Below are 19,721 nucleotides of genomic sequence, written 5' to 3' on the forward strand. Positions count from 1 at the left end.
CACTCCATATGCCATAATGACAAAGCAAAAAACAGATTTTTAATAACTTTATAAATGTAATAATACATTTATTAAAAAGAGAAAACTGAAATATCACATTGACATAAGTATTCAGACCTTTAACTCAGTACTTGGTTGAAGCACCTTTGGCAGTGATTACAGCCTCAAGTCTTTTTGGGTATGATGCGACAAGCTTTGCACACATGGATTTGGAGATTTTCTGCCATTCTTCTCTGCAGATCCTCTCAAGCTCTGTCAGGTTGTATGGGGACTGTCAGTGGACCGCCATTTTCAGTGGACCACGGAACTTTCGCTCTCCAGAGGTGTTCGATTGGGATCAAGTCCTGTCTCTGGCTGGGCCACTCAAGGACATTCACAGAGTTGTCCCTAAGCCACTCTTGTGTTTTCTTGGCTGTGTGTTAAGGGTCATTGTCCTGTTGGAAGGTGAACCTTCGGCCCAGTCTGAGGTCCTGAGCACTCTGGACCAGGTTTTCATTAAGGATATCTCTGTATTTTGCTGCATTCAGCTTTCCTTCAACCCTGACCAATCCCTGCTGCTGAAAAACACCCCCACAGCCTGATACTACCAACACCGTGCTTCACCTTTGGCATGGTATTGTGCAGGTGATGAGCGGTGCCTGGTTTCCTCCAGACATGACGCTTGGAATTGAGGCCAGAAAGTTCAATCTTTGTTTCGTCAGACCAGAGAATCTTATTTCTCACAGCCGGAGAGTCTTTTATGTGCTTTTTTGCAAATTCCGAGCGGGCTTTAATGTGTCTACACTGAGGAGAGGCTTCTGTCTGACCACTCTGCTATCAAGCCCAGATCGGTGGAGTGTTGCAGTGATGGTTGTCCTTCTGCAAGTTTCTCCCATCTTCACACATGATCTCTAGAGCTCAACCAGAGTGACTTTCGGGTTCTTGGTCACCTCTCTTACCAAGGCCCTTCTACCCCGATTGCTCAGTTTGGCCGGGTGGCCAGCTCTAGGAAGAGTCCTGGTTGTTTCAAACTTCCATTTAAGAATTATGGAGCACACTGTGCTCAGGGAACCTTCAAAGCAGCCAAAATTTTTTGTAGCCTTCCCCAGATCAGTGCCACAACACAATCCTGTCTCTTCAGGCAATTCCTTTGACCTCATGGCCTGGTACTTGTTCTGATATGCATTTTTAGCTGTGAGAACTTATATATCACTCCAAAGTGTAGAAACATCTCAAAGATGCACCTGAGCAAAATATTACTTATGTGATATTTCAGTTTTTTTTTATTATTTTTTTTTATCCCCTTTTCTCCCAATTACTAATGCCTACTACTTAGTAGGTCCTCGTGGTTACTCACCTCAATCCGGGTGGCGGAGGACCAGTCTCAGTTGCCTCCGTTTCTGAGACCGCCAATCTGTGCATCTTATCACGTGGCTCGTTGTGCATGACACCGCGGAGACTCTGCATGTGGAGGCTCACACTACTCTCCGTGATCCACGCACAACTTGCCACGCGCCCCATTTAGAGCGAGAACCACTAATCGTGACCATGAGGAGGTTACCCCATGTGACTTTACCCTCCCTAGCAATCGGGCCAATTTGGTTGCTTAGGAGACCTGGCTGGAGTCACTCAGCACACCCTGGATTCGAATTCACGTCTCCAGGGGTGGTAGAGTTTTTTTTATTTTTATACATTTGCAAAGTTATCAAAAATCTGTTTTTGCGGTATGGAGTGTAAAGCATTTTAGCATATGGCTGCAACATAACAAAATGTGAAAAAAATGAAGGGGTCTGAATACTTTCTGAATGCAATGTATATTCAATAAAGAAAAAGACACTTTTTGTGTTGTCTCATCCAGTGTTATAATCGTTAATGAAAACTAAATGAAAACTTCTTTGTTAACTGAAATAAAAATAAATCTAACATGACTCCAAAACTAACTAAAATAAAATACAAATGACCTCAGATTAATTTAAGTTTTAGTTTTTGATGCACAGTATACTTACAAATTTAAAACCTTTATACTATGCCTTCATTAAACATGAAAATGACACTAGCGGTAACACTAGACTGCCCTGAGAAATTTAACAACACAAAACATGAATGAATGTTGAATGAATGAATGAAATGTTGCATTTATATAGCGCTTTTTCAGACACTACACTCAAAGCACTTTACACAGTGAACAGGGGACTCTGCTCAAACTCCACCAGTGTGCAGCATCCACCTAGATGATGCAGCAGCAGCCATAGTGCGCCAGTTTGCTCACCACACTAGCTATTGGTGGTGAGGAGAAAGTAGAGTTATAGAGCCAATTTATGGATGGGGATTATTAGGAGGCCATGATTGAGAAGGGCCAATGGGGAGAATTTGGCCAGGACACCAGGGTTACACCCCTACTCTTTTACGAGAAGTGCCCTGGGATTTTTAATGACCACAGAGAGTCAGGACCTTGGTTTAACATCTCATCCGAAGGGCGGTGCCTTTTTAAAGTATAGTGTCCCCGTCACTATACTGGGGCATTAGGACCCACATAGACTACAGGGTGAGCACCTACTGCTGGCCTCCCTAACACCTCTTCTGGCAGCGACCTTATTTTCCCCAGGAGGTCTCCCATCCAGGTACTGGATGGGAGACACCATTGGACTCAAGATGGCGCAGAGTATGGCTGCCGCGTTGCGAGCTCCGATACAACATGGTAGTGTTTTGTTTGTTTTGTTCACAATTCTTATGTTTTTTGTCTTAGATGTTGTCTGCCTTATTGTCTACGACAGACAAACACTTTTGGACATTGGTTCAGCAATTTCACACCATAAACTGGACTTCAAATTTCTCAATGCCGACCCGCTGTTTACAAACACGCAAGCGGAGCCCTTTGTCTGTGCAGTCTGGACGCGGAAACGCAGGAGGAAAAGGGGAAACAGAGCTGGCATTCTCATCAGAGTAAGACGCCACGCAAATCAACCCCCGCTACCCAGTATTCTACTGGCAAATGTTCAGTCTCTGGACAACAAGCTCTGTGAGCTGAAAGCGCGGATCTCTTTCCAACGAGAGACGAGGGACTGCTGCATTATCTGCCTTACGGAAACTTGGATGTCTGCTGAGATTCCAGACCCAGCCATTGAACCCGCGGGGTTCTCCGTGCACCGAGCGGACAGAGCGAAAGACCTCTCAGGTGAAAGCAGAGGTGGTGGTGTATGTTTTATGATCAACAAATCCTGGTGTGATCAGAGGAACGTACATTCTATCAAGTCTTTCTGCTCTCCTGATCTGGAATTTCTCATGCTTCTGTGTCGACCATTCTGGCTACCGAGGGAATTCACAGCGGTCATTATCACTGCTGTGTACATCCTGCCACAAGCCGACACAGACCGGGCACTCAAGGAACTGTATGGGAGTATAAGTCAGCAGGAAACCGCGCACCCTGAGGCCGCGTTCATTGTGACCAGGGACTTTAATAAAGCCAGTTTCAAATCAGTCGCACCAAAATACCACCAGCACACATTAGTTTCAACACACGAGGGGACCGGGTTTTGGACCATTGCTACTCTCCCTTCCGGGATGGCTACAAATCCCGCCCACCATTTGGCAATTCGGACCACTCTTCCATTCTGCTTCTGCCCGCTTACAGGCAGAAACTGAAACAGGAAGCACCCACCCTCAGAACGATCCAGTGCTGGTCGGACCAATCAGACTCTACGCTACAGGACTGTTTTGATCACACGGACTGGGAGATGTTCCAGTCCGCCTCCTAAAGTGACATCGAGCTTTACGCTGATAGCATAATGTGTTTCATCAAAAAGTGCGTGGAGGACATCGTTCCGACCAGAACAACACGGATCTATCCGAACCAGAAGCCATGGATAAATAACAATGTTCGCGCGGCACTTAATGTGGAGGAGCATAAACAAGCCAGTTATGCCCTCCGAAAAACTATCAGAACAGCAAAACGCCAGTACAGGAACAAGATTGAAGGACAGTTTAACACCACCAACTCTAGAAGCATGTGACAGGGAATTAACATCATCACGGACTTTAAAGGGAATAAAAACTCCGCCATGAACACCGCTGCCTCTCTCCCGGATGAGCTAAATACTTTTATGCTTGTTTTGAGGGAAATAACACCGCCCTCGCGGAGAGAGCTCTCGCGGCCGAAGCTACAGAGGTTAGTTCACTCTCCGTCTCTGTAGCGGATGTAACCCGATCCTTCCGACGGGTGAATATCCGCAAAGCCGTGGGCCCAGACGGCATTCCGGGCCGCGTCATCAGAGCGTGCGCGAACCAGCTGGCTGGTGTTTTTACAGACATTTTCAACCTTTCCCTCTCTTTGTCTGTAGTCCCCACATGCTTTAAAACGTCCACCATTGTTCCTGTACCAAAGCAATCAAAAATCACTTGCTTAAATGACTGGCGTCCTGTTGCACTGACCCCCATCATCAGCAAATGCTTTGAGAGACTAATCAGAGATTACATCTGCTCTGTGCTGCCTCTCTCTCTAGACCCATTGCAGTTTGCTTACTGCAACAACCGCTCCACTGATGATGCCATTGCATCTACAATACACACTGCTCTCTCCCACCTGGAAAAAAAGAACACTTATGTGAGAATGCTGTTTGTAGACTACAGCTCAGCATTCAACACCATAGTGCCCTCCAAGCTAGATGAGAAACTCCGGGCTCTGGGCTTAAACAGCTCGCTATGCAGCTGGATCCTGGACTTCCTGTCAAGCAAACGCCAGATGGTTAGAATAGGCAGCAACATCTCCTCATCACTTACCCTCAACACTGGAGCCCCACAGGGCTGTGTTCTCAGCCCACTCTTGTATTCCTTGTACACACATGACTGTGTGGCAACACATAGCTCCAATGCCATCATTAAGTTTGCTGATGACACGATGGTGGTAGGTCTGATCACTGACAGTGATGAAACAGCCTACAGAGAGGAGGTGCACACTCTGACACACTGGTGTCAGGAGCACAACCTCTCCCTCAACGTCAGTAAGACAAAGAGCTTGTGGTGGACTTCAGAAGAAAAGACAGAGAACACAGTCCCATCACCATCAATGGAGCACCAGTGGAGAGAGTCAGCAGCTTCAAGTTCCTGGGTGTCCACATCACTGAGGAACTCGCATGGTCCATCCACACTGAAGTCGTTGTGAAGAAGGCTCATCAGCGCCTCTTCTACCTGAGATGGCTGAGGAAGTTTGGAATGAACTGCCACATCCTCACACGGTTCTACACCTGCACTGTAGAGAGCATCCTGACTGGCTGCATCTCCGCCTGGTACGGCAATAGCACTGCCCACAAACGCAAAGCACTGCAAAGGGTGGTGTGAACTGCCAGACACATCATCGGAGGTGAGCTTCCCTCCCTCCAGGAAATATATACAAGGTGGTGTGTGAAAAAAGCTCGGAGGATCATCAGAGTCTCCAGCCACCCGAGCCATGGGCTGTTCTCACTGCTACCATCAGGCAGGCGGTATCGCAGCATCAGGACCCTCACCAGCCGACTCCATGATAGCTTCTTCCCCCAAGCAATCAGACTTTTGAACTCTTGATCTCCCACGTTCAAAATACATCAGCACTGCACTTTATTACTCTTATATCTCACACCGGACTGTCATAAATTATATTATTATTATATTATATTCTCTCTTAACAACTTACTATTTAACTATTAATTTAATTAAATTAATTAAAAATTATACTATCAACTGACAGCCTGAATGTCAATACAGTACAATACAACCTACTGTACATTCTATATATATAGTACTATTTATACTTTTTTTATTTTTTTATTTTTATTTTTATTGAATAATGTGTATCTATATTGTGTGTATTGTATACTGTACAGTGTATGTTATTATTTGTATATTGTGTTGTGTGTAATTATGTGTATATTAGACTTTAAATTGTGTTGTGTTAATTTGATGTTATTGTAAATTGGTATATGTCTCATCACTGTCACGACTGCTATGTTGATCGGAACTGCACCCAAGAATTTCACACACCATTGCACTTGTGTATATGGTTGTGTGACAATAAAAGTGATTTGATTTGATTTGATTTGGCCTGGTTCAACCCTGCTTAGCTTCAGTGGGCAACCGGTCTTGAGCTACTTTTTTTTTTAATTAATTTTTTTTAATCTTTTTTTAGTTTTCTTTCAATTCACTAATTTACATTTTCATTATTCAATATAATATTTACAGGCAGAACCAATAATTTGAACACACTTTTACATCCTAGAAAAATCTTTGACCTTTCCCCAACCCAAAGAGAGCTCTTTTTCACAAAATCTCATTTACAACTCCAAAATCATATAACACAAAAAATAAAACCTTCTGACTTATCAAAATAAATTTTATTAAAACAAAAACTTATTCCTTCCCTCCATATTCACAGATCAATTCAACGTCTCTTCATTATTGCTTTAAATAAATCGTTTATTTTTACCGCCCTCCCCTCAAAGTGTGCAAAGTTCCTTCTGAGATGACCGCAAGTCTGCCATGGCTTAAAACAAAATTAAGCAAAATTTCCCTTTTTTCAAACAAACCAAACAAAAACATTTTCTTCTACCCTTCCTCTGAATCGAACTCCACATCCCAGTTTTCTTTTAACAGCACTTTCAAAAAATAAAAATAAAATCAACTAAAATGTCACATTTCAAAAATTATGTAAAAAACTCTCATAACCACTGCTACAAACATCACACATCACATTTGCATCATTGTTTATTTTATTTAACACCACATTTGTATACATTCTGTTATGCCTTATTAAGAAATAATTATTCTCACATTCTATGCTGTTATATTTTACATTTAAATTGGACCATATTTTCAAACACTCTGCACCACACTTTTTCCACTGCTGGCTTTTTTATCACATCAACTATTAGCCATCTATACACCTTTTTCACACTCATATCCTTTATTTTAAATTTCTCTTCATCTTCCATCACATATATCTCAGGCATACATTGTTCTTTTTTATTTACACATCATCTTTTAATGATAGTAGCCCATTTCACAGGTATACGTGATTTTATTCTTTCATATATTTTATTTACCTTCTCTTTATTTTCCATCCCTTCAAAATCACTTATGGAATCACCGGAATTACCTCGTAAATAATGTCTTTTACTTGCTTTATACCACCTTTCATGAATTTGGGTTCATATAGCGTTTTGTTGTTATATTTGAACTTTTCATTTAAAAACAGAGGTAGGTTTACAAACATTTGTATTCCATCAAACTCATAATCTAGCTTAAGTAGAAAACGCCTCCATGCCTCCACCACCTCCCTGTAAATTTCTGGTATCCTTATAGTCTTTGACTGTTTAAAACCCATGTACCAGACATTATCATCTATTCCTCCTACATCATCAATATATTTCCTTAAAAATTCCTTCCACCCATAGTTCCACTTCCCTACCATATATTTTTGTACAGTTTTTATTTTCATTGCAGTCTTTTTTATTTCTTATTTCTAAGTCCATCGGGTTTAAACCTCCTTCCCACCTCTTCCCCACCAGTGTTTTCTGTGCAATTTTCACCCCCTTCCCTTCCCATATAAAATCACACACAATTTTATTCAACTCATTCATTACCCACTCTGGCATTTCAATAACACTCATCACATACTGATAACAAAAGACTGTTAACAACAATTATTTTCCCTTTTAATCTTAACTTCCTCTCCACGCTGTACATACCATTCTTATCTTCTTTATCACCCCTGCCCACGTCACATCCCTTGCCGCCTTACTTTCCACCCCTAAGTGCACCCCCAACACCTTCGTACACTTATCCTCTACTCTAAATCCCACGTCTATTTTCTCTACCGCTCATATATACATTCATTCTGATTTGACTTTATTTATTTTAGCCCCAGATGCCCTCCCATACTTCCTTACTAACTCTAAAACCCATACCACACTTCCACCCTCCCTCACTGTGATTGCTGTGTCATACGCATATTGGTTTATTACGCATCTCCCTCCATATGGCAATTTTGTCTCTTCACCCATCCCATCATTCTCCCCCAAAACCAAACTTCTCTAATGTCCTATACAAAAATTTGTGCTCTACTCTATCGAAGGCCTTGTTCCAATCTATCCCTAACACTATTCCCCCTATCTTATCTTGCTTCATATACTCAATCACATCCCTATCTGTCCCTATTATATCCGCTATATCCCTACCTGGTATGCTATAACTCTGCATTGGTTGAACTATGTCCCCTATCACTCTTTTTATCCTATTTGCTAATAATTTAGTATTTTATAATCCACATTTAATAAACTAATTGGCCTATAATTTTATAAATCTAATTTGTTACCCTTCTTATACACAACTTTATCACCCCCTCTACCATCCTATCCTGCATTATCCCTGTTCTTTCCATCCCCCTAAACACCTCCACTAGTATTGGTGCTATCTCTTTTTTTATATACTTTATACCACTCTATTCCTATCCCATCACTTCCCACTTCTTAATCCGTCTATCGCTTCTATCACTTCTTCCTCATCTATTTTCCTATCACACCACCTCCTACCTTCTTCACTCAACTCACTTTCCACACTTTCTAGGACTTCATCTATACTTTTCTCCTCCACTCCTCTCCTCTTGTATAACTCCCCGTAAAACTCCTGGACCCTCTCCAATATATCCACATAAACTTTTATTGCCACTCCGTCCTTTGTGTTTATTTCATTTATGTATGTCCTACTCTGCCTCCTTTTCTCCAGTCCTAGGAAGTACCCTGTGCACTTTTCACCCCCCAGCGCATGCTTCTCCTTTCTTCTCAGGATTGCTCCTTTATATTTCTCTCTCTCATACTTCTCTACATCTTCACCTCAACATATTTTTCCATACTGTAACCCTCCTCATCTTCAGCTCTGCTCAACTCCACCCTCAATCTTTCTCTCAATACCCTCTCTTCCTCCATCTTTTCTCATCTTTTCTTGCTATGCCTAATACTAACTAGTTTTACTTTATTCTTTATCTCCTCCCATCTTTCCCCTATACTATCATCTATCCAATCTCTCTCCTTAGATTCCTTTATCCTCTCATTTTCCTTATCTAAAATGTCCCTGATCTGTTGCTCATATTCTTCCTCCTCAATAGACCCTGCATTCAAAATCCACATCCCTCCCCCTACCTCCTCACTCCCTACTTTAATTTTAAACCTAACCCCGTCATGATCACTTAAACTATTTTCCTGGTGCCTTATTCCATCTATATACCTAATAATTTTCCCCTGTACTAACACTAAATCTATTCTACTCTGTTTTAAAATCCCATTCCTCATCTGTCTCCTAGTGAATTCTCTCTTCTCTGGGTTCTCATACCTCCACACATCTATCAGTCCTTTACCTTTCAACATCGCCCTCGATTTCTCCCATCTAAATTTTACCCCCTTCCCTACATCAAGCCTACTACATTTAATATTAAAGTCCCCTACTACAATACACCTCCCCACAATTTACCCTTTTAACACCTCTATAATTTCTTTCCTATCTATTTCTATGTTTGGGACATATATATTAATGAATCTAAATTCTATCTTACATTTGAACTCAATTACTAATATCCTCCCTATCTGATCTTTGTACACCTCCTTTATATCTTCTACACTGTCTTTTTTAATCATTATTGCTACCCCCCTTGCATTCCTAGCCCCTCTCTCAAACTTTGTAGAACATGGATGTGAACGCACTTGCTCAGTGAAACGAACCTTTAGAAATCTTGTTCCATCAACTGTCTCTGTTCCAGGCCATACCCGTCATTTGATTGCTGAAAGCATTTTTTCCAGTTTAGTGAATATCTTTTCGTCTTCTAGATACACCGGTAGATTGATAAAAGACACCACCATCTCGTTGTTAATAATGTCTCTGGCATGCACCATCGCTCCTTTTACTCTCACCCCATCCATTAGTTTGCTCTTTGCCTCCATCTTTCATTGTTAGTTCATAAATCCTTTCGCTTCTCACTCTGCAGCCCATCACTTCTCCACACTGCTCCTTCAATACTCCATCATGGAAACATTCTCAGTTCCTTCCACCTCTACTGTTAGCTCCTTGCAATATTTCACTCTCTGTTCTCCACTCACGTTCTTCCCACTCTCTTGTTGTTCACTTCCTACACCTTTGCTTGTTCCATGTCCTTTCTCGTTGTCATTTCTCTTTTCTTTTGTCATTCTCAGTTTGCCGAACTTTGTCTTCTCTCCTCTCCTTCATTCTTTGTGTCCATTTCCTTTCTTGTCATCATTTGTTCTATCCTCATGTTCATAGCCATGCTATCCATCCGTAAAATAAATCTCAGAAAGAACAACTGAAATGAACACTGACTTTTAAATAAAAGAAACGCACGAAAAAATCATAACAAAAGCAGTATAATATAAAGAAAATCTCCAAACAAACACACACCTGTTGCTTTGTTGTTTACTAACTCACTGGACTGTACCACTATGCGGGTGCTAAGGGTGATATGGCTGCTACAGGGTGATATATTTACATGATATCCGTAAACACTTTAGCTTTGACAGCCATAAAATACTAAAACTAAAATGAAAACTAAACTGAAACAAGAAAAGTCTGAAAAAACTGAAACTTCACCTAAATCTATATTTTTTTTAAGTCTAATTACAATGACAAAATGTCTTTGATTTATCTGAATTATAATTATTATATATTATATTTATAATTATTTTATATTATCTCAATTATTATGTTTATAATTATTTTGATTATTATATATTCATTATCTGTATTACCATATATTATATTTATAATTGTTTTGATTATTATATTGAATTATATTGATTTGCGGGCCTTTTTTTAGCCAATAGTTATTTATGATTAAGTGCAATTAATCTGATTAATCAGCATGTCATATAATTAATTCTATGAAAAAAAAAATGCATTGATTGACAGCCCTAAAATAAATATTTCAAAATGAGTTTTCTCATTGTATTGCATCAATACTTCAGATCAGTGTTTTGTTGTTGTTTTTTTTTTTCTTCATTTAAGTGGATTCATGTTTCCAGGAGTTCAGTTACTGAAGACGCATGTCGTCTTATTAAACAGAACTACTAAAATCAGCATTTTACTGCAATTTACGTATGAAATGTGATGTATGAGCTGGCGTAGAGGTACTACTCACTTTCCACTGGAATTCACCCTGTTCTTCTGTGTTTGTGGCCTCTGCAGGTTTGAGTATCTGTTTAACTTTGACAACATGTTTGAGATTCATGAGATATGGAAGTCCTGAAGCGGATGGGAATGGCGTTTGGACTGGAGTCGGGCCGCTGCAGTCCAGAGCAGCTGAAGATCGCAAAGACTCTCATTTCTAAAGCCCTGCAGCCATACGTCACTGGTCAGAAGCATTCTCGTTTTTCACACATGCTTTCTCTCTCTCTGATGATGTTTACATTCATGATATTGATTTGTTTGTGTGTCTGTTGTTGTAGAAATGGCTCAAGGTGCCATTAACCAGTTGATTGGAGAATTGTCACATGTGGCCATGTGAGTATCTCATGATCTTCATGACTGATCACGTTCTGACTGGAACTCGTACAGACAATCTTTTTCTCCTAGATGTATAAATAAAGATTTTGCACGTGATATAGTGGTGAATCTCACAAACCTGTCAAGAACTTATCCTGGTCATATTTCACCACAAAATCAAAAAACAAGAAATTACATATTGCATTAAGACAACACTGTAGTGAGGGTTAGGGTATGTGGGTAAATGTGTTTAATTGACTTGAAAATAATGTTACTCTGCAAAAAAAAAAAAAAATAATAATAATTCAATGGCTCTTAACATAGGTTTCTTTTTTTTTTTTTCATCTTATTTATCTTTTTGCTTGAAATACGACCTAGACATTTTTTCATGAGTGTTGGGGCTTCGTTCAGGAGCGGGTTTGGTTATTAGCAATAATTAATAATTATTGAAGATAATTATTAATTATTAAAATCAATAGAACTTTGATTAGAATCGACATTAGCTTATTAATCCTTCAAATCAACAATCATCAAAGATAACTATAAATTATCAAAATCAGTAGAATATTTATAAGAATTAATATTGTCGGGGCACCACGCTGGAATCGGGAACTAATAACCAGACAGTATAGCATCTCAGTATAGGATTGTTCTCTTAAGAAAGTCGACGTCCAGAGAACATCGACATTCAAAAGGGGAACAATGAAGGCTTGAATCTGAGCACTGACATCCCCTGCCAGCCCTTGTCACAGGTGCATGCAGAACAATACCAAAACACTTCTCTTGAAAGTATAACAAAGTTTATTGATGCAGTAATATCAATTAATAATCAATACAATGCAGTCAATAAACTTTCAACTACAAACTAAACAGTAACATGATTAGATATGGTAACAGATAAGCCTATAATACATGAGAGGAGGGTAGAGGTGTTTGTGTGTGTGAAAGGGTGTATGTGTGTAAGGAGAGGAGGAGTGCACACAAAATGGCAGGCGTGGTTCTCGTGGTCACGTGAGGTTTCCGGCCAGAGAATGTGGCCGCGACTGTGGGCGGAGAGACTGGTTAATGGTGTCTGCCCTTCTAACATGTGGTATGAATACCGCTGGTACAATAACTTAGGGATGAAGCTGGGATCTTTCGGCAAGTTATGTGTTCGCCAAATGTGTGCGCGGGTATGTTTGTGAGGGGTCGTGTGTGTGTGTGGTTAGTACGAGAGAAAGAGAACAGGGTGATGGCACCGAAGCCAGTTTAGCGATCGTGGGAGAGACGGCAACCATTCGTTTTATCACTCGGAGACGTGGTGAATGGCTCGTAATCCATCCACCACGGTCGTTGGTTCTTTAATGGATAAAACCAATGTGCCGGTCTCACCCGTGATGGCGGAAATGCACAAACAGCCCAACGTGGGTGGATGACAACACAGCAAATCTCATTCGTGGTAACAGTAAGTTACAGTGATACCTTGAGTATTATTAGCAGCAATGAGCGGACTCGGCGGTCCGTAAACTGTTCAAGCAATAACCTTGATACACAAGAATAACACACTATAATAATCTATCTCTGCCCAGACGTAAACCTCTTACTTGTGTCATGTGATGACGCAGGTAGAATGTTTGTTCGTCCGTCGTTTGACTCGGACTCGGTTCCTCGAAGCTCGGGTGATGACGGGAGGCCGTTTCCTCACTCTGTTGGTGGGCGGTACGGTGGCTGATTCTCTGCGGGTTGGCGGAGAAATCAGTGAAGTCAACTCGGTTGAAGAAGGAAGAGAAATCTTTCTTCACTTCTGCAGGCAAAAGGGTTAGACGCGGATTTCAGCGGTCTCCTTCGTATCCGTTAGCATGCTCGGTGGAACGTCCGGCGAGATGGAGATTGTTTGGCCAAAGTTCAGGTATCCACGTTACTTCCTTGGGCAGCGAGGCTACACCTGGGAACAGCAGGGCTGCAACTAGATGCGGCGAATACTGTCGCTGGTAGCAAGGCTTAGAAGGAATCTCCGGGGTTTTATACTCTCGATGACATCATGGTTGAAGGATGCGTTCTGACGTGCATTTCATCCAATAGGAGTTGAGAGCAAGTCTTGATGGGATCTGTAGTCTGTTTGGACTCCCTTTGATTGATTTTGGTGCCGGTTTTGTGTTATCAGGCTTTGAGTGTTCCTACAGGCCTCAGTCAGGCTTTATGACTGTGTAGGCCTGCCTTTGTCTCCTATCTGAGCACATGAGGCCCAACAATGAGATACACCCATAGAAAATCCTACACAATCTTCAGTAAAAGACCAAAAAGAGGCCCGAAAAAGATGTTTTTTTTTTTGTTGTTGTTGTTGCAGTTTAAGTTTTTGGCTCTTGTTAATATGCGCTCAACAGAAACGCTTCTGAACTGCCGCTATTCTTAAAGAGACCGTACTGTTTTAGCATGCGTTCTACAAATCAGTATAAATACTTGTAAATAGACCAAATTATGCATGAAACAATAAACATGTGTGTGTACTGTATATATAGTATACACTGGTGGCCAAAAGTTTGAAATAATGTACAAATTTTGCTCTTATGGAAAGAAATTGGTACTTTTATTTACCAAAGTGGCATTCAACTGATCACAATGTATAGACAGGACATTAATAACATGAAAAATTACTATTACAATTTGAAAATTTTTTCAAAAAATCCTCCATGTGCAGCAATGACAGCTTTGCAGATCCTTGTCATTCTAGCTATCAGTTTGTCCAGATACTCAGGTGACATTTCACCCCACGCTTCCTATAGCACTTGCCATAGAGGTGGCTGTCTTGTCGGGCACTTCTCACGCACCTTACAGTCTAGCTGATCCCACAAAAGCTCAATGGGGTTAACCATTAACACTCTTTTCCAATTATCTGTTGTCCAATGTCTGTGTTTCTTTGCCCACTCTAACCTTTTCTTTTTGATTTTCTGTTTCAAAAGTGGCTTTTTCTTTGCAATTCTTCCCATAAGGCCTGCACCCCTGAGTCTTCTTTTTACTGTTGTACATGAAACTGGTGTTGAGCTGGTAGAATTTAATGAAGCTGTCAGCTGAGGACATGTGAGGCATCTATTTCTCAAACTAGATGTACTTATCCTCTTGTTTAATTGTACATCTGGCCTTCCACATCTCTTTCTGTCCTTGTTAGAGCCAGTTGTCTTTGAAGACTGTAGTGTAAACCTTTGTATGAAATCTTCAGTTTTTTTTTGCAATGTCAAGCATTGTATAGCCTTTCATTCATCAAAATAATGACTGACTGACAAGTTTCTAGAGAAATCGTTTTTTTTTTTTTTTTTTTGCCATTTTTGACCTAATATTGACCTTAGACATGCCAGTCTATTGCATATTGTGGCAACTCAAACACAAAGACAATGTAAAGCTTCAGTTAATGAACCAGAACTGTGTTTGATATAATGGCATGTGATTTTCTAGTACCAAATTAGCAATTTAGCATGATTACTCAAGGATTAGGTGTTGGAGTGATGGCTGCTAGAAATGGGGCCTGTCTAGATTTGATCAAAAATGACTTTTTTCAAATAGTGATGGTGCTGTTTTTTACATCAGTAATGTCCTGACTATACTTTATGATCAGTTGAATGCCACTTTGGTGAATTAATGTATCAATTTCCTTCCGAAACAGCATACTCTGTACATTATTCCAAACTTTTGGCCACCTGTGTGTGTGTATATATACACACACTAGGGATGTGCATCTCGATGCATATCCTACGATACATTAAATATACATATGAAGTAGCTTGCGATGCGATATGATTCACCCCTATTAGGATGCAGTGTGATCCGATTTCGATTCAACACAATGCGATTCAATGCAATACGATGCAGTGGAAAAAAATATGATGCTATGCAGTTCAATATGGTACAGATAGTTTGCTTTTATTTATTTGGTTCAGACAGACAGCAAATCATAAATTAACTTAAGAGCCTTCTGACTTCTAACGCATGGCCCTTTCACAAACAGGCCTTTGTACTGCAAAAAAAAAAAAAAAAAAAAAAAAAAAGATTAAATAAAACCAGACGTTATTTTCCTGTTCTGTCTTCAGTTACACTTTTAACAGCTCACACATTTAACAGTGAAACAATTTAAGGATGCTCAGGGATAAACAATGAAGAAATGTTCCGTAACTTGCCAGCAGACGAATGTGCTTTCAGCAGATAGGCTAACTCAGTGAGCAAAAAGCAGGTGCTGTTTTAACATAAACAATAATAAATAAATAAAAATATAACCTTTCACAAACAGGTCTTTCATAACTGTATTCAACTGTTATTGGCAGCCACAGGCTACTGTAACCAGATTAACACTAAATTTAATTTAAATGTCCTACATTAGGAGGAAGTAAACTGCGCTGTGCTGTAACTATGTCTCTAGCCATGCTAAACACTCTTTCAGAGGGTGCACTTGTAGCTGGGATGGAGAGGTAGCTCTTTGCCAATGCTGAAAGCAGTGGAAGATCCACTTGTTTTTTCCACCACTGCAGCATGCCACCACTCAGACCTAAAGAATCCCTTTCTCTGTATTTTAAAATTTCCTCCTTAGCTCTCTCCCTTGTGTTCTTTGTCGTCTGTGGTCTCGCAGTGTGGAAATCCCCAAACTTCTGGTCCAAGGCCGTTTTCTTCTTGGGAGGAACATCATCTAGGAGCAGAACAGAAGAGAAGAGGGGATTATCAGTTGTGTTGAAAAATTATATCAGTCAATACTATACTACAAAAAATGTGACAAACAATACTAGACCATAATAACACATGCATCTTCAAATCAACATACATTAGTTTTATAACTTTTGCCACAGTTCCTAAACTTCCTATTAGAACAAAGCAAACCTGTCTCTTCCTCTCTGTGGGGGCTCCTGTCACCTCCTGTTTCAGCTGCCTGGCCCTCATTCAGTGTGTTTCTGTCCCCTGCCTGACAATAATTATTATAATCCAGAGACTAGCTGTTAGATTTCCTTAAACTAGAAATAATTTAAGACACAGGTAAATAAAAGTAACAAACTGATACACAAGAGAGAGGGAGAGAGTGTGTGAGTCTAGCTACAGTATACTGAGTATATTCTTACCTTTTCATCCATCTTTACTACCTCTGCTGTTAGCTTCATGAATATCATGTCCTTGGTGTCGTTGTCATCCAGGAAAGCCAGGTCTTTGAAGCATGGATCAAGGGCTGAGGCGTAGTGGAGGAGGTCTTGGAGATATGTGTAGCGACCATCAAAGTCCTGTCTGAATCGTTCTTTCATCTGGGAAAATACTGGTAGATCACTCTCATCTGGCTGGAAATGTCTCTGTAATTTGGCCTGGATTGGGGAGATCATTGAGATGGTGGGGGTTTTTTCCTAACTGAGGAGTGTGGTTGCCACTTTCAGAGGGGACATCAATTTGATGACCTCTTGGATTAGTGTCATGTCTTCCTCTGTCAGACTGGCCATGCCTTCTCCCCTCTTTATCTTCCTTGACAGCAGGGTGTTCAACACAGCAGGCTGCTGCTCCCAAAAATGCTCTAACATGTCAAAGGAACTGTTCCATCTTGTGGAAACATCATGGATTAGCTTGTGGTTTGGCAGCTGTAACTGGGCCTGCATTTCACGTAGAACTTCAGTTGCTTTTGGGCTTCTGTGAAAAAACTTTACCACCTTCCTCACTTTCACCAGAAGCTCTGACACCCTGTCCAGCTTGAGGGATTTTTGCGAGGCCAGATTAAGTGTGTGCGCGATGCATCGCACATGGGGGTCCATCTCTGCACCAACTCCCGCCAGTATCATGTTTTTTGCATTATCTGTGACCAACGCTGTGTTGTCTTTGATGTTTCACTCGCGGCAAACGTCCTGCAGTAAAACTGCTAGATTATTCGCTGTGTGAGCCTCATTGAACACTCTAGTCTGTAGAATGTGGTTTTGCAAAACCCACTCATCATCAATATAGTGTGCTGTGACAGTGACATATGAGTCAGTGGCGCAAGACGTCCAGCCATCAACCGTAATTGCAACTCTTTGGGCATTGCTTAATGACTCGGCTATCTGTCATCTAACTTTGTCGTACAGAACAGGGATTTGTTTCTTGGTGAATAGCTTCCTATTTGGTATGTTGTACCTCAGCTCCAAGACGTGGAGGAGTACTGGAAGCCCTCGTTCTCTGTAACGCTATAAGGCTGAATATCTTTACAAATAAAAAAGGCGATCGCGTCGGTTATTGCCTTGGAACGAACAGAGCTGTTAGCCAGCGGGGAGTGAAAAAAGTTTTAATAGTTTGCTCACCCGGCGTCCTGCTAGCGGTACCACAGCGGCTAGTAGCTACAGCTGAATCCGAGGGCAAGGAGGGGGAGGCAGACATCTCTGCACTCACACCATTTAGGCACTTCAAGTGTATTGTTAAATTAGTCGTACTGCCTGTATATTTTATAGCGGCATGAAATACTTTACAAATTGCATGGGTTTTATCAAAATTTTCATCTTTCTTATAAAACCCAAAGTGTTTCCAAACATTGGATTTGTAATTATTTGGTGGAAGATGCAGCTCTACCTCTGCTATGTTAATCTATATTCTATGTGGCTCTCAGGACACGCTTCGGTCTCCGTAGTGTTGTGATGCGTCATATTCACGTAGCAGCAGTGGTGATGAGAGAACGCGCTTGAGAAACAGTTTAGAGAGGAGAAATCAGTCTACATATAAAATATTGGTCACAAATTATTGGTCACTTTCTAAATAATAAAAGTGTAGCGCATCTACTAATAATTATATATAAACAAATCGTTTTTTACCGATGCAAATATGTTAGAAATGATGCATCGCGATACAAATGCCAACTTGTATCCAATGCACACTTTTTAAATCGATGCATCGCATCGTTAACTTTTATGCCGATGCCCTGATGCGAATCGGTGAATCTTACCATCCCTAACGCGCACACACACACACACACACACACACACACACACACACACATATATGCAATATTATATATGCAATTTCAAGACATCATATTTATTGATGAAATGCATGGATTTGTAAATTGTTAAAAAGCTAAAATGTGACAAATGATGAAAAACTTTTGATAAATTAAAATGTGTAAAATTGTAATTTTGTTATGTACCAAGTTAGAAGTATATATATATACATTATAACTGAAATATACAGAAATAAATCAGAATTGAATTGAATTTGGAAATCTGTATCACTGCCCAGCCCTACTTGATTGGTGTTTGTTGCACACACTCAGAGTTGTATTTGACATTTTCCACACAAAAAATATTTTTAGTTTTGTGGTTGGGAACTTATTTTTGTTTTTTCAATACGCTGACCAATGTACTATACATTTCCAGCAACAGCAAAAAAAACTACATTGTGATGTACATGGTTACAATTATATGAAATTAATCATACTGTTATATTTTGTTCACACTGCTCAGCCGCTGTGTTTTTACCCACACTGCTGTCTGTCTCGTGTCTCTTCAGTGATCGCGGTGCGTCCAGCTCCAACAGCTCCAGAGTGGAGACACCCATATCATACATGGAGGATGAAGACAATGAGGATGATGAGGACATTGAAGACAATGAGGATGATGAGGACATTGATGACAATGATGACGAAGATTAGCACCGTACGGGACATGATGGGACAGAAGAAGTCTGGAGTGAATAAATTATGTTTTTGCGTATGTATAAGCAGCATCGCTCACAGTCACTGAGCAGTAATTCTGGGATCACATTCAGATACCTTTTATGTTCCCCAAATTCTGGTTTGAAAACTCAGTGTTGTGATCCTGCTGTAATTTTAGTCTTTTAATTCTTCAAGTATTTGAGTTTCAGTAGCTTATGACCAGATCCACTCAATTGATCGTATTTATTCACTGCTACTGCTGCTGTAGCATTCATTCAGGGCTAAATTCGTGTCATCTTGTCAAATGTCCATTTTATTTGCTGAGGGTTTTTTAAATGACTGGCTGAATTTTGTATCTTATTTTTTGTTGTGGTTGGCCCTCATAGGCAGCTATTTATGATATTGGAGCTTGTTTTTTGATGCTTGACTCTGACCGTGTCAAATCACCACATCTTTATTGACGGATGCTGTGAACATGATCAACATAAACATGACTGATTAGCAGCTTATTCAAAACACATTTACAGCCCTTTTTGTACAATGTAACGAATACTAAAGAAATATACTTTTCATATTCATGTATAGAAATTAAACTAAGACTGTTTTATATGGTTGTGCGGGT

General features: G+C 40.4%; 1 pseudogene; it reads left to right on the top strand.

Moving 5' to 3' along the window:
- LOC127444740 (transcription factor Dp-1-like) overlaps nt 1–19,221 on the top strand; it is a 28,567-nt pseudogene extending 9,346 nt beyond the window's left edge.
- The last annotated feature ends 500 nt before the right edge of the window (nt 19,222–19,721 follow it).

The sequence above is a fragment of the Myxocyprinus asiaticus genome, chromosome 8, assembly GCF_019703515.2.
Source record: "Myxocyprinus asiaticus isolate MX2 ecotype Aquarium Trade chromosome 8, UBuf_Myxa_2, whole genome shotgun sequence".
In the NCBI taxonomy this organism is placed as follows: Eukaryota; Metazoa; Chordata; class Actinopteri; order Cypriniformes; family Catostomidae; genus Myxocyprinus; species Myxocyprinus asiaticus.